A 21,772-nucleotide genomic window follows, 5' to 3' on the forward strand; every position below is an offset into this window, starting at 1 on the left:
GTGTCAGCAAACCTGTTTAGGAAGACAGAGACAGAGAGCCAGACACTGCCAGCCACATCACACTCCCAGAAGATATGGGCTGGTGTTTCTCTCTTGCGGCACTTTGCATAGGGGCATGTTTCTACTTGGGCTAGTCCCCTCCTGAACATGAACGCTCGAGTGGGGAGTGCACTGTGGACGGTGTTCCATGCTATATCCTTCTGGACATTACTGAGGCAGCTGTGAGACACATTCTCCCAGATTTTTTGGCTTTGGGTGAGGGAGAAAGTAGCTACTTTTTCAATTTCCTGGGAACCGGCAAGATATTTAGTTACAGCCTTGTATTCCCAGGAGGCCAATTTTGCTTTATCTAAGCCCAATTTATATATAGTGTCCCTTAAGGTTCTATAATACAATGGGGGGTCCCAGGAGTACGGCACGGTGTTATCAATAGTGCAGAGGCCCAAGGCCCTGAGACAGGTGGCAAAATAGAAACGATTCATGTAACATACATTCCTGTCCAGGGCCTGGATGTTCTTGATAGTTTGCGTGAGCCCCTGCACTCGGGTGAGCTGCACAACGTCCGGGACCCCCTTACCTCCCTTCTTGTCGGCTTTACTCAGGGTGGCTCGCTTTACCCTCTCCATCTTGCTGCCCCAGATAAAGCGGTGGATAATGCGGTCCACCACTTTTTTGGTGGTCCTGTCTGGGGGAAAGATTTTTCCTACATAAGAGAGGATGGGGAACAGTATAGACTTGGTTATTAATACTCTACCCGTCATTGTTAAGGATCTTGTGCTCCATCCGCCAATCTTTTTACGGACCTGGTTAATGGCCGCCGTCCAGCTCTGGGCCCCCGAGCTATTGTTCTCGAAAATGAGGCCCAGAATCTTGATTTTGTCCTTTTTGACAGGGTACATGTCCGACAGTTCCCTATCTACCTGCCAATTTTTAGACACGTAGACTTCGCTCTTGGACTTATTAATCACTGCCCCGGTCGCCGTGCAGTACTTCTCAAGGATATTACTAATCCGAGGTACCGACGATGTGTTGGTGCAAATGAGTGACACATCGTCCATATATGCTGTTGTTTTGACCTGGACCCTGTTGGATCCAGGCAGCTGGAAACCAGTTATATTGGTATCCCTACGAATTGCCTGCAGGAGGGGTTCAATGCACACGACATATAGCAGTGGGGATAGTGGGCAACCCTGTCTGACCCCTGACTGGATAGATATTTTACCAGTCAGGTGCCTGTTCACCAAGACTCGGGTACTAATGTTTGTATATATGGTTTTAACCCACTCCCTAAGTCCAGGAGCGAATTTCATCTGGTCCATCACTTTGTACATATATTCATGGCTTACCCTATCGAACGCCTTCTCCTGGTCAAGGTTGAACAGGCAGAGGGGATGGTTCCGTTCTCTAGAATAAGCCAGAATGTCCCTTGTTAACATTAAAATATCCGTGATGGACCTCCCTGGGACGCCACAAGCCTGGTCGGGGCCAATGACCAAAGGGAGGTGTACTTGTAGCCGGAGCATCAGAGCTTTGGCTAGTATCTTGTAATCCACGCAAAGGAGGCTGATTGGGCGCCAATTCCGTAGATCTTTAACTTCCCCTTTCTTATGAAGGAGAGTAATTACACTCTCCCGCATAGAAGGGCCCAACCGCTTCTCCCTGTAGACCGCTCTGTAGACCTCCGCTAAATGGACTTTTAGCATGTCCCAAAAAAGATGGTAATACTCACCCGGGATGCCATCTGGACCTGGCGTCTTACCGGTGTTCATGGTCTTAACCGCCTGGGTGAGCTCCTCCAGCGTGAGTTCTGGGTCCTTCTCCTCCTCCTCGTCGTCCCGCACTGAGTCAGGCTCCAACTGGCTCAGGAACCACTCTATCAGGGTGTCATCTGTAGCTTTGATGTTATATAGGTCCCTATAGAAGTTCTCTACCACTTTTTTCACTCCCTCACTATCCTCTACTATCCTCCCCCTGCTGTCGAGCATGGAGGACATCAAGTGCCGCTTCTCCCTCGTTTTCTGGAAGAAGAAGCGAGTACACTTTTCGTCTTCCTCCATTTTTTGCACTTTTGCATTGTGCATGACCTTTCGTTGTTCCTCCCTACAAAGCACTGAAAGATCTAGCTTGGTCTGGGCTATCTCGTCGCTTACAGGGAACCCCCGAAGCTGAAGCAGGCTCAGATGCTGGAGGGCAGCATTCAGGTGTTTATATTTGGCCCTCCTTTCTTTTGCTTTCCTCTTGCCTGCTGCTATGAAATAACCCTTAGTTCTGATTTTGACCATCTCCCACCACTCTATAGGGGAGTTGAATAGGTCACGCAAAGTGGTCCACTCAACAAGCCTGCTCTTATAGGCTGCAGCTATGGAGGGGTCATCGAGTAAGGAGGTGTTTAATTTCCAAACCCCTGACCCCATCTGGGAGGTCTGAGGGACCTGCAATGTTACCTGCAGGAGCCTATGGTCAGAGAAGAAGACGGCCTGGGTGTCTACTGCCGTCTTCGTAAGGGAGCTGGTATGCAGGACGAGATCTATACGGGAGAAGGAGGTCCCAGATGAGCTCACCCAGGTAAAGGGAGGCACCAGGTCCTTACCTGCATCACACAGGGAGAAATCAGATATTACGGAGGACAAAACTCTACTAGAGCGGTCGTTGCGTGGCCTGCTCCGGTCTACGTCCCTCAGAGCACAATTGAAGTCACCTGACACGATGACGGGTACGTTCCCCAGCAGGAGTGGACGCAGCTGTGGAAAAAATTGAACTCTTTCGTTTTGGTTAGTGGGTGCGTAGACATTGACCAGTCTGAGGGGAGTGTTGTTGTATGTCACATCCACGCTCAGAATTCTACCAGGTTCTACCTCCCTGCTGCTGCGGGAGGTAATAAATGTGTTTTTAAACAGGATACCTACTCCGTCGGCTCTGGCTATGTTGGAGCCCGACCAGAAGGAGTCCCCCAGGGTCCAACTCTCCTTCAGGTCCCTATAATCAGGGCTCGACGAAATACCACACTCCTGCAGAAAGATGAGATCTGCTTTCAAGTTAGCTAGATAGTTTAGTACATCAAATCTTTTTTGTGTCTCCCTGATGCTCCTGACATTAACAGACACACATATCAGGGCCATCAGGGTAGCTAACAAGAAAAGGAGTCGCTGCGTCCACCCCATAGCGACTATGATTGGGAGGTCGGGACACTCTTCCTACTCTTAGCTCTACGCTTGCTTCGAGGGGGCTTGGGCTTATTTGCAACTCCCATCACCCCTGAGAAGGTACTCACTGCTGCCTCGTCCAAGAAGGCACCGTCTTTATATGCACAGTACGTGGAGTTGTTGGGGCTATTCAACTCCCCACAAGGTAAGTCTGGTGGAACTTGCTCAGGGCCCCTCGGAACGTGTGGGTCAGCTTTGTCCTGGGGGGGGGTTATGACAGACAGCATTCTTTGGCTGTTACCGTCTGTTGAATTGGAGCTGTTAGCAGACTTCTGGCTTACCGCGTCCAGGGGTATTCCCATGTCCTCCAGTGCTGTATCTAGGAGGACCTCTAGGGGGCCCCTGGTTTTGCCCATACAAGGGAGGGGGTCAAGGATGCTTTGAAGGGAGGCCCTTCGCTTGAAGAGGGTCATTGCTACAGAGGTACTGCTGGTCAGGGAAGGTGTTGACCCCGACCTCTCCCTCGGTGCATTAGTGAACACCTCTTCTGCGAGGTGTGCTAGGGTTTGTGCCAACGACTGGGAAGGCTGGCTGGGGATGCCCTGGCTGGCTGCTACCTGCCCACTAGGCGGCAGTGTAGCCGTCCCACTCGCCTCCGTCTCTGCCTGCGAGGGCAAGACTGGGGACTTTGTGTGGACATTAGCTGGTTTTGGATCTATGGGGGCCACCTGCAACTTGCTGTCTTTGATCCTGATCTTCTTTCTTTTCCCCCCCTCGTCTCTACCCTTTCTTTTCCCCACCCTCTGCTGGTTCTTCACTCCCTTCCCCTCCTTCTCACTCTCACTTTCACTGTCGCTTTTGCTTTCCTCCCCCACGGACTCAATCCTTATGGCGTCATAACGAGAGCCGAGGGGGAGTGCTGGCGCTGAGAGGGCCCTACTCAGGGGGGGGCCGCTGCTGGGTCCGGGCTCCCTCCCTGACTCGTGTTCTGCATCAGAGGAGCTACTGGAGGAGCTAGTGGAGTGGCTGTTGTACTCTCTCTCTGGGCTGGGGGAAGGGGTCCTCGTAAAATGGGACATGTCTCGGGGGCGGGGGGGTGAGGGGGTGCTGGTGATGATGGTGGTGCTGGAGTCTGGGTCTTGGATACTGTTGGTGGTGATGTGGACTGATCTTTGTTACTTGCTCCCTCTTCCTGCTCAGGCCTAGGCTTGTTCATGTTTGCCTTGCTGGCTCTGGCCATGTTGGCATAGGAAGAGGGCCAGTCCTTAAACAGGTGCCCCTTCTTTCCACACAAATTGCACTGCCTCTCTTCTCTGCAGTGGCTGGTCTCGTGGGGGGCGCCGCAGTTCCTGCACTTGACTACAGTACACGCGGCCGTCAGGTGTCCTAATTCCCCACATTTCCTGCAGAGTTTTGGCATCCCATTATAGAATACCAGCCCTCTGTTGGGCCCTAACACTATGGAGTTTGGAATGTGGCGGACGCCTCCAATGCCCGATGGATCAACATTAAGGCGTACCAGCCACTTTCTGGCTCCTGTCCAAACCCCATCTTCATCTGTAATTTTCCTCACTTCTGATGACACCCTCCCATAGCGGTTAAGCCATGTTGTAATATCATAGTCGCTAACAGCCTCATTGAAAAATTGGACAGTAACAACTTTCATTTCTCTGTCTGTCAGTGCATCCACACAAAATTCTTTGTATGGAGCGAGATATTTATTCTCCCCCCAAAAGGACCACATTTCTTGTAACTTTTGGGGGTTCCTAAAACTGACCTCAAACACTTCCTTAAGCCCTGGCAATTTCACCAAACAATTCAAGTCAGAAGGGGAAAAACCCATACCCCTCTGAAGAATGGTCCGGCTGAACTCCAGTCTCGTCAGTCCTGGTTCCGTTTCATCTTGCTTGTTTCTTGTGAAGCGCACCGCATTGTGCCTCCTGGTTTCCTGGGTTGGCCGGAACGCCATCCTTCAGCTGGCTCCTCCGATTGGGGTGGGAGAAGCCTCTGGACGTCCGGGTTGTCTCTCTCTACGGAAAAGAGACAACGTAAGCAGCAAATCTGGGCAGTTGAAGGAACTATTACTTTAGTCCCTGAGGAGATGGTCGCCTTGCAAGAGGGACCCCCTCCCCAGGTGAACGGTGTCCTTCCCTGGCGGAGTAGGGGGCGCTGCTTGGCACCGAGACCACGTAGGAAGAATCGTGGCTGTGACGCCTCCTCGGGGTCCGGGGCCGCCCTCTGCTCCTCCCAGATGGCGCCCTCTGCTGGGCGCCTGCTGCTCTCTCGGTCTGGATCTCGATTACAATCAAGGGCTGGGGAAAAGGTCGTCTAGGTCATCAAAGGGTCCTCAAAGGTCGTCTGGATGGTATGTCCTCCTTCTCTCTAACTCCAGGAACGTCTGGAAAAGCCGGAACCGCCTGAAAAAGAAAAAAACGGGAACCGCCTGAAAAAGAAAAAACTGCTCTCAACAGTCAACAAAATCTTGAAAGACCCTCGGCCTGGATTGGGCAAGCCAAAACCAGACTGAGCATTAGTCTTCCAAAAAGTTGCCGAGCTGAAGAAAGCCAGTCAAAAATAAAAAAAATTCTGTTCCTCCTCACCCGAACAAACCTCTCACAGACCCTCGGAGGGAGCGGGCAATGCCACTACCCTCTAAGCCTTAGTCTTAGAAAGATTTATTCGAACTGAAGAGAAGCCAGAGTATATGGCTGGCTAAGAAGGACCTGGCATAGGGACATGTTCCACCACACTTGTCTGGTTAGCTGCATGCTCCCAGGAAACAAACTGCTGCTGTCTACATCATCATCACATGTGAATAAAAGAAAGAAAGACAGCAAGAAAGAAAGAGAGAAAGAAAGAGAAAGAAAGAAAGAGAGAAAGAAAAAAAAAGAAATAAAACGGCGGGAAAACTTGCATCAACACTGGCACTCTCCCTCCAGCAGGGGTAGACAAAATGCTCACATGAGAGATCCAGATCTGACTTTGACCAACGTTAGAGAAAGGTGTGCACCGTTCCCGGAGGTACTGCAATACCGGGCCGATGCGTGGAGTGGACGGAGCAAGCCCCTGTTCCATCTCCCGATTCCAAAAATCAATTTAATATATGGTCCCCTGATAGGGGACGTATCAGATATTAAACTGATAAGAACAGATACTACACTTGATCTTAGCCAAAAGGCCGAGAAGCGATGGCGACTTGGCCCTTGCCCGGGGCCCCCCAGCCCGGACGGCACAGGGGGATTCAAAGGTGGGTGCAAAATTTCAAGCACAAGCAGACCCCAAAAAAACGGGCTGCTGCTTCCAGAGGGGAAATGTGCAATTTAAGCAGGAGAAAACAAAACAAAGCAAAAACACACACATAACACCAAAAACAAAACATAAACTGGCGGAGTGCGTCCTACAAATAGTCATGCCAAGCTGCTATGCTGTGCAAGGTGCCTTGGGTAACTACAACTGTGCCTCGCTGGCTGGCTGGCTTGCTAAGAAGGTCCTGGCATAGGGACATGTTCCACCACACTTGTCTGGTTAGCTGCATGCTCCCAGGAAACAACCTGCTGCTGTCTACATCATCACCACATGTGAATAAAAGAAAGACAGCAAGAAAGAAAGAGAGAAAGAGAGAAAGAAAGAGAGAAAGAAAGAAAGAGAGAAAGAAAAAAAAAAGAAGTAAAACGGCGGGAAAACTTGCATCAACACTGGCACTCTCCCTCCAGCAGGGGTAGACAAAATGCTCACAGGAGAGATCCAGATCTGACTTTGACCAACGTTAGAGAAAGGTGTGCACCGTTCCCGGAGGTACTGCAATACCGGGCCGATGCGTGGAGTGGACGGAGCAAGCCCCTGTTCCATCTCCCGATTCCAAAAATCAATTTAATATATGGTCCCCTGATAGGGGACTTATCAGATATTAAACTGATAAGAACAGATACTACACTTGATCTTAGCCAAAAGGCCGAGAAGCGATGGCGACTTGGCCCTTGCCCGGGGCCCCCCAGCCCGGACGGCACAGGGGGATTCAAAGGTGGGTGCAAAATTCCAAGCACAAGCAGACCCCCAAAAAACGGGCTGCTGCTTCCAGAGGGGAAATGTGCAATTTAAGCAGGAGGAAACAAAACAAAGCAAAAACACACACATAACACCAAAAACAAAACATAAACTGGCGGAGTGCGTCTTACAAATAGTCATGCCAAGCTGCTATGCTGTGCAAGGTGCCTTGGGTAACTACAACTGTGCCTCGCTGGCTGGCTGGCTTGCTAAGAAGGTCCTGGCATAGGGACATGTTCCACCACACTTGTCTGGTTAGCTGCATGCTCCCAGGAAACAACCTGCTGCTGTCTACATCATCACCACATGTGAATAAAAGAAAGAAAGACAGCAAGAAAGAAAGAAAGAGAGAAAGAGAGAAAGAAAGAGAGAAAGAGATTTTACATTTTTTACATTTACACCCATTCGTTTTTTTCATTCATTTAACATTTCTTTTAAAGATGACATTCATGCATACAGACATACATTTTGTTTTAAAAGCATTTAAAATACATTTAAAAACACCAAGACAATTGTGCTTTGTACATGGTTAAAACAGACACAGATTAAAATCAACATGAAAAAAACCTGTGCTGCTTTAAAAGTGACTGGAAAAAAAGAACCATCTATAAAAAAACAGTGTTTGTGAGGGCCGGGGAGTGCTCTCTAAAAAAGTTCAAAAGTGAACATAAAACTAGATCTAAAACAGGGACAGGGGAAAAGGGACAGTGTATAGAACAGTGAGTTAAAATTCTAAAATTTTAAAACACTTAAAATGTAACTTTTAATAGTTTACATTAAAAATCTTAAAGATACATAAAACAAAACAAAACAAAATCAAATAAAACATTCAACGTAAATCAAATAAAAGTCCATAAAACTGAAACAAAAAGACTACATAAAACCAGGGCACCGTTGAAAAAACGGTCATGCCAGCTAAAAAGGGCGGAATGCTGGCATGACAAAATAAATAAAAGGCTTAGCGGTGCCCCGTAGTCCCGCTCCTAGGAGCTAGCGGTTCCAGTTTTTTCCTTTATTCCATCTTCACGTCCTGAAGTCCGGCGATCCTCCACTCCGCGCAGGCCTTGTCCTTCCCGAGGGTCCGGATGTCCAGAATTACAAAGTCCTTGATAAGAGTTTGTGCCCTTCTGGTCGTGGTGATAGTGTCTAGCTCCTGCTTGTGATAGACACAGACGTTACAGCCTTCCCACAGGATCTGCTTGACAACATTGATGACACGCCAAACGCACTTAGCTGTGCTGGTATCGATTCCTCCCGCAGGCCCATAGAGCACAGTCTCAGCGGTCATCTTGGCCGTGTCAGCAAACCTGTTTAGGAAGACAGAGACAGAGAGCCAGACACTGCCAGCCACATCACACTCCCAGAAGATATGGGCTGGTGTTTCTCTCTTGCGGCACTTTGCATAGGGGCATGTTTCTACTTGGGCTAGTCCCCTCCTGAACATGAACGCTCGAGTGGGGAGTGCACTGTGGACGGTGTTCCATGCTATATCCTTCTGGACATTACTGAGGCAGCTGTGAGACACATTCTCCCAGATTTTTTGGCTTTGGGTGAGGGAGAAAGTAGCTACTTTTTCAATTTCCTGGGAACCGGCAAGATATTTAGTTACAGCCTTGTATTCCCAGGAGGCCAATTTTGCTTTATCTAAGCCCAATTTATATATAGTGTCCCTTAAGGTTCTATAATACAATGGGGGGTCCCAGGAGTACGGCACGGTGTTATCAATAGTGCAGAGGCCCAAGGCCCTGAGACAGGTGGCAAAATAGAAACGATTCATGTAACATACCTTCCTGTCCAGGGCCTGGATGTTCTTGATAGTTTGCGTGAGCCCCTGCACTCGGGTGAGCTGCACAACGTCCGGGACCCCCTTACCTCCCTTCTTGTCGGCTTTACTCAGGGTGGCTCGCTTTACCCTCTCCATCTTGCTGCCCCAGATAAAGCGGTGGATAATGCGGTCCACCACTTTTTTGGTGGTCCTGTCTGGGGGAAAGATTTTTCCTACATAAGAGAGGATGGGGAACAGTATAGACTTGGTTATTAATACTCTACCCGTCATTGTTAAGGATCTTGTGCTCCATCCGCCAATCTTTTTACGGACCTGGTTAATGGCCGCCATCCAGCTCTGGGCCCCCGAGCTATTGTTCTCGAAAATGAGGCCCAGAATCTTGATTTTGTCCTTTTTGACAGGGTACATGTCCGACAGTTCCCTATCTACCTGCCAATTTTTAGACACGTAGACTTAGCTCTTGGACTTATTAATCACTGCCCCGGTCGCCGTGCAGTACTTCTCAAGGATATTACTAATCCGAGGTACCGACGATGTGTTGGTGCAAATGAGTGACACATCGTCCATATATGCTGTTGTTTTGACCTGGACCCCGTTGGATCCAGGCAGCTGGAAACCAGTTATATTGGTATCCCTACGAATTGCCTGCAGGAGGGGTTCAATGCACACGACATATAGCAGTGGGGATAGTGGGCAACCCTGTCTGACCCCTGACTGGATAGATATTTTACCAGTCAGGTGCCTGTTCACCAAGACTCGGGTACTAATGTTTGTATATATGGTTTTAACCCACTCCCTAAGTCCAGGAGCGAATTTCATCTGGTCCATCACTTTGTACATATATTCATGGCTTACCCTATCGAACGCCTTCTCCTGGTCAAGGTTGAACAGGCAGAGGGGATGGTTCCGTTCTCTAGAATAAGCCAGAATGTCCCTTGTTAACATTAAAATATCTGTGATGGACCTCCCTGGGACGCCACAAGCCTGGTCGGGGCCAATGACCAAAGGGAGGTGTACTTGTAGCCGGAGCATCAGAGCTTTGGCTAGTATCTTGTAATCCACGCAAAGGAGGCTGATTGGGCGCCAATTCCGTAGATCTTTAACTTCCCCTTTCTTATGAAGGAGAGTAATTACACTCTCCCGCATAGAAGGGCCCAACCGCTTCTCCCTGTAGACCGCTCTGTAGACCTCCGCTAAATGGACTTTTAGCGTGTCCCAAAAAAGATGGTAATACTCACCCGGGATGCCATCTGGACCTGGCATCTTACCGGTGTTCATGGTCTTAACCGCCTGGGTGAGCTCCTCCAGCGTGAGTTCTGGGTCCTTCTCCTCCTCCTCCTCGTCCCGCACTGAGTCAGGCTCCAACTGGCTCAGGAACCACTCTATCAGGGTGTCATCTGTAGCTTTGATGTTATACAGGTCCCTATAGAAGTTCTCTACCACTTTTTTCACTCCCTCACTATCCTCTACTATCCTCCCCCTGCTGTCGAGCATGGAGGACATCAAGTGCCGCTTCTCCCTCGTTTTCTGGAAGAAGAAGCGAGTACACTTTTCGTCTTCCTCCATTTTTTGCACTTTTGCATTGTGCATGACCTTTCGTTGTTCCTCCCTACAAAGCACTGAAAGATCTAGCTTGGTCTGGGCTATCTCGTCGCTTACAGGGAAACCCCGAAGCTGAAGCAGGCTCAGACGCTGGAGGGCAGCATTCAGGTATTTATATTTGGCTCTCCTTTCTTTTGCTTTCCTCTTGCCTGCTGCTTTGAAATAACCCTTAGTTCTGATTTTGACCATCTCCCACCACTCTATAGGGGAGTTGAATAGGTCACGCAAAGTGGTCCACTCAACAAGCCTGCTCTTATAGGCTGCAGCTATGGAGGGGTCATCGAGTAAGGAGGTGTTTAATTTCCAGACCCCTGACCCCATCTGGGAGGTCTGAGGGACCTGCAATGTTACCTGCAGGAGCCTATGGTCAGAGAAGAAGACGGCCTGGGTGTCTACTGCCGTCTTCGTAAGGGAGCTGGTATGCAGGACGAGATCTATACGGGAGAAGGAGGTCCCAGATGAGCTCACCCAGGTAAAGGGAGGCACCAGGTCCTTACCTGCATCACACAGGGAGAAATCAGATATTACGGAGGACAAAACTCTACTAGAGCGGTCGTTGCGTGGCCTGCTCCGGTCTACGTCCCTCAGAGCACAATTGAAGTCACCTGACACGATGACGGGTACGTTCCCCAGCAGGAGTGGACGCAGCTGTGGAAAAAATTGAACTCTTTCGTTTTGGTTAGTGGGTGCGTAGACATTGACCAGTCTGAGGGGAGTGTTGTTGTATGTCACATCCACGCTCAGAATTCTACCAGGTTCTACCTCCCTGCTGCTGCGGGAGGTAATAAAAGGGTTTTTAAACAGGATACCTACTCCGTCGGCTCTGGCTATGTTGGAGCCCGACCAGAAGGAGTCCCCCAGGGTCCAACTCTCCTTCAGGTCCCTATAATCAGGGCTCGACGAAATACCACACTCCTGCAGAAAGATGAGATCTGCTTTCAAGTTAGCTAGATAGTTTAGTACATCAAATCTTTTTTGTGTCTCCCTGATGCTCCTGACATTAACAGACACACATATCAGGGCCATCAGGGTAGCTAACAAGAAAAGGAGTCGCTGCGTCCACCCCATAGCGACTATGATTGGGAGGTCAGGACACTCTTCCTACTCTTAGCTCTACGCTTGCTTCGAGGGGGCTTGGGCTTATTTGCAACTCCCATCACCCCTGAGAAGGTACTCACTGCTGCCTCGTCCAAGAAGGCACCGTCTTTATATGCACAGTACGTGGAGTTGTTGGGGCTATTCAACTCCCCACAAGGTAAGTCTGGTGGAACTTGCTCAGGGCCCCTCGGAACGTGTGGGTCAGCTTTGTCCTGGGGGGGGTTATGACAGACAGCATTCTTTGGCTGTTACCGTCTGTTGAATTGGAGCTGTTAGCAGACTTCTGGCTTACCGCGTCCAGGGGTATTCCCATGTCCTCCAGTGCTGTATCTAGGAGGACCTCTAGGGGGCCCCTGGTTTTGCCCATACAAGGGAGGGGGTCAAGGATGCTTTGAAGGGAGGCCCTTCGCTTGAAGAGGGTCATTGCTACCGAGGTACTGCTGGTCAGGGAAGGTGTTGACCCCGACCTCTCCCTCGGTGCATTAGTGAACACCTCTTCTGCGAGGTGTGCTAGGGTTTGTGCCAACGACTGGGAAGGCTGGCTGGGGATGCCCTGGCTGGCTGCTACCTGCCCACTAGGCGGCAGTGTAGCCGTCCCACTCGCCTCCGTCTCTGCCTGCGAGGGCAAGACTGGGGACTTTGTGTGGACATTAGCTGGTTTTGGATCTATGGGGGCCACCTGCAACTTGCTGTCTTTGATCCTGATCTTCTTTCTTTTCCCCCCCTCGTCTCTACCCTTTCTTTTCCCCACCCTCTGCTGGTTCTTCACTCCCTTCCCCTCCTTCTCACTCTCACTTTCACTGTCGCTTTCGCTTTCCTCCCCCACGGACTCAATCCTTATGGCGTCATAACGAGAGCCGAGGGGGAGTGCTGGCGCTGAGAGGGCCCTACTCAGGGGGGGGCCGCTGCTGGGTCCGGGCTCCCTCCCTGCCTCGTGTTCTGCATCAGAGGAGCTACTGGAGGAGCTAGTGGAGTGGCTGTTGTACTCTCTCTCTGGGCTGGGGGAAGGGGTCCTCGTAAAACGGGACATGTCTCGGGGGCGGGGGGGTGAGGGGGTGCTGGTGATGATGGTGGTGCTGGAGTCTGGGTCTTGGATACTGTTGGTGGTGATGTGGACTGATCTTTGTTACTTGCTCCCTCTTCCTGCTCAGGCCTAGGCTTGTTCGTATTTGCCTTGCTGGCTCTGGCCATGTTGGCATAGGAAGAGGGGCAGTCCTTAAACAGGTGCCCCTTCTTTCCACACAAATTGCACTGCCTCTCTTCTCTGCAGTGGCTGGTCTCGTGGGGGGCGCCGCAGTTCCTGCACTTGACTACAGTACACGCGGCCGCCAGGTGTCCTAATTCCCCACATTTCCTGCAGAGTTTTGGCATCCCATTATAGAATACCAGCCCTCTGTTGGGCCCTAACACTATGGAGTTTGGAATGTGGCGGACGCCTCCAATGCCCGATGGATCAACATTAAGGCGTACCAGCCACTTTCTGGCTCCTGTCCAAACCCCATCTTCGTCTGTAATTTTCCTCCCTTCTGATGACACCCTCTCATAGCGGTTAAGCCATGTTGTAATATCATAGTCGCTAACAGCCTCATTGAAAAATTGGACAGTAACAACTTTCATTTCTCTGTCTGTCAGTGCATCCACACAAAATTCTTTGTATGGAGCGAGATATTTATTCTCCCCCCAAAAGGACCACATTTCTTGTAACTTTTGGGGGTTCCTAAAACTGACCTCAAACACTTCCTTAAGCCCTGGCAATTTCACCAAACAATTCAAGTCAGAAGGGGAAAAACCCATACCCCTCTGAAGAATGGTCCGGCTGAACTCCAGTCTCGTCAGTCCTGGTTCCGTTTCATCTTGCTTGTTTCTTGTGAAGCGCACCGCATTGTGCCTCCTGGTTTCCTGGGTTGGCCGGAACGCCATCCTTCAGCTGGCTCCTCCGATTGGGGTGGGAGAAGCCTCTGGACGTCCGGGTTGTCTCTCTCTACGGAAAAGAGACAACGTAAGCAGCAAATCTGGGCAGTTGAAGGAACTATTACTTTAGTCCCTGAGGAGATGGTTGCCTCGCAAGAGGGACCCCCTCCCCAGGTGAACGGTGTCCTTCCCTGGCGGAGTAGGGGGCGCTGCTTGGCACCGAGACCACGTAGGAAGAATTGTGGCTGTGACGCCTCCTCGGGGTCCGGGGCCGCCCTCTGCTCCTCCCAGATGGTGCCCTCTGCTGGGCGCCTGCTGCTCTCTCGGTCTGGATCTCGACTACAATCAAGGGCTGGGGATGAGGTCGTCTAGGTCATCAAAGGGTCCTCAAAGGTCGTCTGGATGGTAGTTCCTCCTTCTCTCTAACTCCAGGAACGTCTGGAAAAGCCGGAACCGCCTGAAAAAGAAAAAAACGGGAACCGCCTGAAAAAGAAAAAACTGCTCTCAACAGTCAACAAAATCTTGAAAGACCCTCGGCCTGGATTGGGCAAGCCAAAACCAGACTGAGCATTAGTCTTCCAAAAAGTTGCCGAGCTGAAGAAAGCCAGTCAAAAATAAAAAAAATTCTGTTCCTCCTCACCCGAACAAACCTCTCACAGACCCTCGGAGGGAGCGGGCAATGCCACTACCCTCTAAGCCTTAGTCTTAGAAAGATTTATTCGAACTGAAGAGAAGCCAGAGTATATGGCTGGCTAAGAAGGACCTGGCATAGGGACATGTTCCACCACACTTGTCTGGTTAGCTGCATGCTCCCAGGAAACAAACTGCTGCTGTCTACATCATCATCACATGTGAATAAAAGAAAGAAAGACAGCAAGAAAGAAAGAGAGAAAGAAAGAGAAAGAAAGAAAGAGAGAAAGAAAAAAAAAGAAGTTAAACGGCGGGAAAACTTGCATCAACACTGGCACTCTCCCTCCAGCAGGGGTAGACAAAATGCTCACAGGAGAGATCCAGATCTGACTTTGACCAACGTTAGAGAAAGGTGTGCACCGTTCCCGGAGGTACTGCAATACCGGGCCGATGCGTGGAGTGGACGGAGCAAGCCCCTGTTCCATCTCCCGATTCCAAAAATCAATTTAATATATGGTCCCCTGATAGGGGACGTATCAGATATTAAACTGATAAGAACAGATACTACACTTGATCTTAGCCAAAAGGCCGAGAAGCGATGGCGACTTGGCCCTTGCCCGGGGCCCCCCAGCCCGGACGGCACAGGGGGATTCAAAGGTGGGTGCAAAATTCCAAGCACAAGCAGACCCCCAAAAAACGGGCTGCTGCTTCCAGAGGGGAAATGTGCAATTTAAGCAGGAGGAAACAAAACAAAGCAAAAACACACACATAACACCAAAAACAAAACATAAACTGGCGGAGTGCGTCTTACAAATAGTCATGCCAAGCTGCTATGCTGTGCAAGGTGCCTTGGGTAACTACAACTGTGCCTCGCTGGCTGGCTGGCTTGCTAAGAAGGTCCTGGCATAGGGACATGTTCCACCACACTTGTCTGGTTAGCTGCATGCTCCCAGGAAACAACCTGCTGCTGTCTACATCATCACCACATGTGAATAAAAGAAAGAAAGACAGCAAGAAAGAAAGAGAGAAAGAAAGAGAGAAAGAGAGAAAGAAAGAGAGAAAGAAAGAAAGAGAAAGAAAAAAAAAGAAGTAAAACGGCGGGAAAACTTGCATCAACACTGGCACTCTCCCTCCAGCAGGGGTAGACAAAATGCTAACAGGAGAGATCCAGATCTGACTTTGACCAACGTTAGAGAAAGGTGTGCACCGTTCCCGGAGGTACTGCAATACCGGGCCGATGCGTGGAGTGGACGGAGCAAGCCCCTGTTCCATCTCCCGATTCCAAAAATCAATTTAATATATGGTCCCCTGATAGGGGACGTATCAGATATTAAACTGATAAGAACAGATTTTTTTTTTTTTTTTTTTTTTTTTTTATTATTTATTTCACACAAACAAATATACAGAACATCCAATCAAACAAATTCACAAAAGAAAATACATGACAATATACAGAGTATTCACCCCGCAAAATAAACTCTAAAATCCATCCCATACATAACCCATGTCACACCTAACCCCTTCTCTTATTTACAAAAATCTTACTACAAATACACCAAACCCTTCCATTTTTCTTTTGCAGCATTAAACCCCCACCTTAACACATCCCTTTTTACCCTACCCCTCAAATCCCGACATACCTTATTCACCACCCCCAGTACTTTCCATTTCGTATTTGATTTAACTAAAACATTTCTTGCATCCCAGATACTCTGTTTCACTAAACTAATAACTAACCACAATAAAAACCCTATCTCCTTCTTTATCCCTTTATAATCCAATCCCTCCACCACAATACTATATGACAAAGCAAAATCTAACAAAATCAAATCAAACACCTCCTCTATTCGTGCCCAAACCCTTTTAACAAAAAAACAGTCCCAGAACACATGACTCAAAGTCTCTTCCACCCTACACTTGATTCTAGGACAGAACTTATTCTTTGTTAATTTGTGTCTATGTAAAATTTCCCTTACAGGTAACCTCCCGTGCACCACTAACCAATTTAAATCCTTTAACCTATTATCTAAACCTTTCGGCTGCACCCTTCCCCACACCTCTTTTGTGACCCCCCCAACCAACTCCAAACCCTCCCCCTCAATGAGATTATTATACAGAAGTTTGTGCTGTGTACATAATTTCTCCGTTTTACAAATTGGATGTTTCTTTAAAAAAACAACTGCACACTGATAGTGCTCTGGCAATACCTCTGCCTTTGGTCTATTATTCGACCAGACAACAATATTTCTCATAGTAAAAGAAAACCATAATGAAACAAAATACTGACATTTATGAAAAACCACTGGATTCAAAGCAATACATAAAGATGAAAAAAAAATACAGTCCAATTTAAGAGGGATGTTAGGAACATCCCTCCCCCATCCTCCACCCTCCTATACATGATATCCCTCTTGATGTATTCATATTTCCCCCCCCAAACAAAATCAAAAACCATTTTAACCACAATCTTTCTGAATTTATATGGTAAAGGAAAAATGTAAGATAAATACAATAAAAATGGAAGAACATCACTTTTTAGCACCAACACTTTCCCCAAAAAAGTTAACTTCCTACACTTCCATAATCCTATTTTCACCCTTAACCTTACCAATTTATCCACCCAATTCTTAACCCCACTCCCCTTGTGATAGAAAGAAATCCCTAATAACTTTAACCCCTCAGTGCATAACTGTAAACCCCCTGGTACATCAGACCTATCCCTCCAGGCCCCAAGAAACATGACTGATGATTTATCCATGTTCAATTTTGATCCTGATGCTAAGGCAAACTGTGCAAGAACCTGAAGAACTCTTTCCAAACTTCTGTCTGATGTCAAAAAAAGAGTTGTGTCATCCGCATACTGCGAGATCTTAACAGAGACACCCCCACTCCCTGGTAACAACAACCCCTCAATCCCATCATCCACTCTCACCGCCTCCGCAAAAGGTTCCATATACAAAACATACAACAGAGGAGACAGTGGACACCCCTGCCTCACCCCTGAAACTTGTGAAATGAATTCCCCCAGATGCCCATTGATATTCACCCTACTACCCACCTCAGTGTACAAAATTTTTAACCACCTCAGAAACTTTTCCCCAAACCCAAAATGTGCCAAAACTCTAAACAAAAAACCCTGGTGCACCCGATCAAACGCCTTCTCCTGATCCAGGCTCACCAACATTAGAGGTACCCTCCTATCCTCAGCCCAACTAATTGCATCCCTTGTTAACATCAGATTCCAATGAACCGATCTACCCACCACCCCACATGTCTGATCCTGACTTACAATTAACGGCATTGTTTGTTTTAACCTCTCAGTCATAACCTTTGCGATTATTTTATAATCCACCGTTAACAAAGTGACTGGTCTCCAGTTCTTCAGGTCCATCTCATCCCCTTTTTTAAACAATAAAGAAATCACACCATTCCTCATAGATTTTGACAACCTCCCTGTGCGAAAAACTTCCCCCACCACCATTAATAATACTGGCCCAATTACCTCCCAAAAAGTGACATAAAATTCTTTAGGGAGACCGTCTCCCCCTGGTACTTTCCTATCTGCCATTTTATTAAGCGCACTTTCCAACTCAGCAACAGTGACCGGTCTCTCCAAACTCTCTCTCACCTCATCAGACAACCTGACATGCACTTTATCCAAAAAAGAGGCAGCAACATCCTCATTAACCTCTTTTTCTGAAAACAATTCTTTATAAAAATTACTAGCACAGTCTAGCATGCCCTCTGTATCCACCACCGTGACCCCATCTTTCCCCTTTAAACCCCTGATCACCCTCTTTTTTTGTTCACCCTTCACCTGTTTAAAAAAATATGAACTGCATGTCTCATGTTTTTCTAAAAAATCCCCCTTACACCTAAACAAAAAAAAACTCGCCCTTTTTTCCCACACCACCCTCATCTTATCCTTAAGTTCCCTTGCCTTGTCAAAATCAAAATTACCCCCTGTGTTTCCCCTTATATACACCCCCTCCAAATCCTTCTGTAACCCCAAAACCGCTCTCTGCTCCTTCCTCCTTCTATTCCTGCAGAATTGTTGAGTAAGTATCTTAATTTTTCCCTTTACCCCCTCCCACCAAACTAGAACAGAATCACAATAACACAACATTTCAACCCATCCCTTAAAATGAAATACAAAAAGCTCCCTAAACGCTTTATCTTCTAATACCTCACAATTAAATTTCCAAAACCCGCCACCAAACACCGGTGTTGTGAAACTAATAATACATTTTAAACTATCGTGATCTGAAAACCATAATGGAGATGTATTGCAAAAACTAACAGACAACACATTTGAAACAAAAAAATAATCTAATCTACTTTTTGCCCCCCTTGAATTTCTCCATGTGATCCCTTCCAACCCTGGATTACATTTTTTAAAACTATCCACCAAACTAAAAAGTACTATAATACCTTTTAACACCCCCACTGTATAATCGTGCACATTCCCCTTATCTAATGATACATTAAAATCCCCTCCCAAAACTATGTGTCTATTTGTCACAAGGAGATCCTTTATGGCAACAAAACAGTCCTTTCTAGAAACCAAATCAGTAGGTGCATATACATTAATCAGTCTCAGCTTTTGACCTGTCCAGTTCACATTCACACACAGAATGCGCCCTGGTAGAACTGAAATGCATTGCACTACCTCCATCTCCTTGTCCTTTAATAACACCCCTACCCCAGATGAATGCACCCCCCCCACACTCCACCTTGACTCCCCTCCCCCCCAGTCTTTTGTATACAAAGCAATATCAGAAGCATCCCTTAAATGAACCTCTTGCAAAAAACAAAAAGAAAATGACAAAGAATTTAAATAAAGAAACACAGAAACTCGCTTATTATAACCCCTCAAACCTCTTACATTCATAGAAATAAAAGATAAAGACATAATACACTAAAAAAGAAATGAAAAACAAAAACAAAAATAAACCATCATTCACAAGTGAGAAAACCACAAAAAAAACCCTCAAACCATTAGTCCCAAAAAGTCTAGCCCTAGAAAGGGCCCATACCTTCTGTATCCACATAACTCCTCTCATTTTGCTCCTCTGGCAACCCCATGCCTGAGTCATAAGGACCTGGACTCACTGGTGAAAGACATAAGACTGCCGACTGCAGCACCTCGTCCTCCAAACCAGTGTCCGGTATCATGGAAGATGATGAAGAAACCGATCCAAATACCTCCTCTGCAGTCCCTGACTCCACTAAACTTAACTGCTGGGAAGAAACAGCCTCTAAGTCCTTTGGTACCTCCATGCGCTGTACGCCCACTATCTTCTTTGGAGTCCCCTCTAAACCAGCAGACGCTGTCTCATTCTCCACTTCTTTGTTCCTCTTCCTCCCCTTTCCCCTTCCTTTTCCTTTTCCCTGAACCAAAATCTGCTCCGTCGTATCAGTCACGCCATCAGGGGTATCTCCCCACGACACCCCTTCCATTTCTTCTTCACCACCTTTTACCTTATCACCTTCTGCTGCCCCTCCGTCAGGCACAGCAATATGCCTCATCTCCTTCAACACTTTTTCAATTGGAGGCATGTCATCCACCACTTCCAAGCCATCTGTCTCACGGCCCCATGCAACATCAGCATATGTCTGCTTCTGCTTAGGACAATTTTTAAACAAATGCCCTTCTTCTCCACAGACATTACAGCTCTTATTTTTCCGACAGTCTTTTGAAACATGTCCCAGTTCTCCACAGTTCCTGCATCTCTCTTGTGTACACCCGACCTCTATATGGCCAAAACTGGAACATTTTCTGCAGAACAGGGGCTGCCGTGAATAAAACAGATAACCCCTATCTGCTCCAATAAAGAAATTTGCGGGGGGATGACGGAACCCATCATACCCTCCCTCCTCTTGCCGAAGCAGCACCTGAAACTGTCTCTTCCCGTTCCAAATTTTAAAGCCGTCTCTAAGTAATTTTGCCCCGGAAATCACATCCACATACCTGGACAGGAAAGCACTTATGGCTAAATCCGACACGTACGGATTGTACATATGTACTGTTATAATCCGGAAATTTGTTTTAGCCAAGGACTCCACGGAAAAAAATGATAAAGGCTCTTGATCCTCTTTAGCATTACAAGTATCAAGAAGATACTGAAAGGCTTGTGCGCTATGCAAAGTGACGTCCAAAAATTTAGATGTTCCATTCCTTTGTAAACAAAAGATTTCTTCCGGCTCAAAATTCAAAACTCCCAGCAATACTTCTCGAATAAATTGTTCTCTATCCAGCATCTCCTCCTCCGCTCTTCCCTTCCACAAAAATCTCGCAGTATTCCTAAGCCCAGCCCGACCAGCTGACTTAAATGGATTGTTGTAGGCCATCCTGCACACCGCCTTCTCTTTCTCCTAGTGAACAAATGCTGCGGTCATGCCACACACACTTGATCTGAGCCAAGAGGCCGAGAAGCGATGGCGACTTGGCCCTTGCCCGGGGCCCCCCAGCCCGGACGGCACAGGGGGATTCAAAGGTGGGTGCAAAATTTCAAGCACAAGCAGACCCCCAAAAAACGGGCTGCTGCTTCCAGAGGGGAAATGTGCAATTTAAGCAGGAGAAAACAAAACAAAGCAAAAACACACACATAACACCAAAAACAAAACATAAACTGGTGGAGTGCGTCTTACAAATAGTCATGCCAAGCTGCTATGCTGTGCAAGGTGCCTTGGGTAACTACAACTGTGCCTCGCTGGCTGGCTGGCTTGCTAAGAAGGTCCTGGCATAGGGACATGTTCCACCACACTTGTCTGGTTAGCTGCATGCTCCCAGGAAACAACCTGCTGCTGCCTACATCATCACCACATGTGAATAAAAGAAAGAAAGACAGCAAGAAAGAAAGAGAGAAAGAAAGAGAGAAAGAGAGAAAGAAAGAGAGAAAGAAAGAAAGAAAGAAAGAGAGAAAGAAAAAAAAAAGAAGTAAAACGGCGGGAAAACTTGCATCAACACTGGCACTCTCCCTCCAGCAGGGGTAGACAAAATGCTCACAGGAGAGATCCAGATCTGACTTTGACCAACGTTAGAGAAAGGTGTGCACCGTTCCCGGAGGTACTGCAATACCGGGCCGATGCGTGGAGTGGACGGAGCAAGCCCCTGTTCCATCTCCCGATTCCAAAAATCAATTTAATATATGGTCCCCTGATAGGGGACGTATCAGATATTAAACTGATAAGAACAGATACTACACTTGATCTTAGCCAAAAGGCCGAGAAGCGATGGCGACTTGGCCCTTGCCCGGGGCCCCCCAGCCCGGACGGCACAGGGGGATTCAAAGGTGGGTGCAAAATTCCAAGCACAAGCAGACCCCCAAAAAACGGGCTGCTGCTTCCAGAGGGGAAATGTGCAATTTAAGCAGGAGAAAACAAAACAAAGCAAAAACACACACATAACACCAAAAACAAAACATAAACTGGCGGAGTGCGTCTTACAAATAGTCATGCCAAGCTGCTATGCTGTGCAAGGTGCCTTGGGTAACTACAACTGTGCCTCGCTGGCTGGCTGGCTTGCTAAGAAGGTCCTGGCATAGGGACATGTTCC

At 47.9% G+C, this 21,772-nt stretch overlaps 4 non-coding genes and 1 pseudogene across 4 annotated transcripts; all 5 read right to left on the reverse strand.

Annotated features, from left to right (window-relative positions):
- Positions 1–6,142: 6,142 nt before the first annotated feature.
- Positions 6,143–6,333, reverse strand: LOC131739141 (U2 spliceosomal RNA). Its single transcript, XR_009330308.1, has one exon. It is a non-coding gene; the product is annotated as a U2 spliceosomal RNA (small nuclear RNA).
- Positions 6,334–6,916: 583 nt separating this feature from the next.
- On the reverse strand, positions 6,917–7,107 carry LOC131739239 (U2 spliceosomal RNA). Its single transcript, XR_009330406.1, has one exon. It is a non-coding gene; the product is annotated as a U2 spliceosomal RNA (small nuclear RNA).
- Positions 7,108–14,623: 7,516 nt separating this feature from the next.
- On the reverse strand, positions 14,624–14,814 carry LOC131739142 (U2 spliceosomal RNA). The gene has a single exon (XR_009330309.1). It is a non-coding gene; the product is annotated as a U2 spliceosomal RNA (small nuclear RNA).
- A 596-nt stretch (positions 14,815–15,410) lies between these two features.
- Positions 15,411–15,616, reverse strand: LOC131738472 (U2 spliceosomal RNA; annotated as a pseudogene).
- A 5,645-nt stretch (positions 15,617–21,261) lies between these two features.
- On the reverse strand, positions 21,262–21,452 carry LOC131739143 (U2 spliceosomal RNA). Its single transcript, XR_009330310.1, has one exon. It is a non-coding gene; the product is annotated as a U2 spliceosomal RNA (small nuclear RNA).
- Between the last annotated feature and the right edge of the window lie 320 nt (positions 21,453–21,772).

This window comes from Acipenser ruthenus, chromosome 10, assembly GCF_902713425.1.
Source record: "Acipenser ruthenus chromosome 10, fAciRut3.2 maternal haplotype, whole genome shotgun sequence".
In the NCBI taxonomy this organism is placed as follows: Eukaryota; Metazoa; Chordata; class Actinopteri; order Acipenseriformes; family Acipenseridae; genus Acipenser; species Acipenser ruthenus.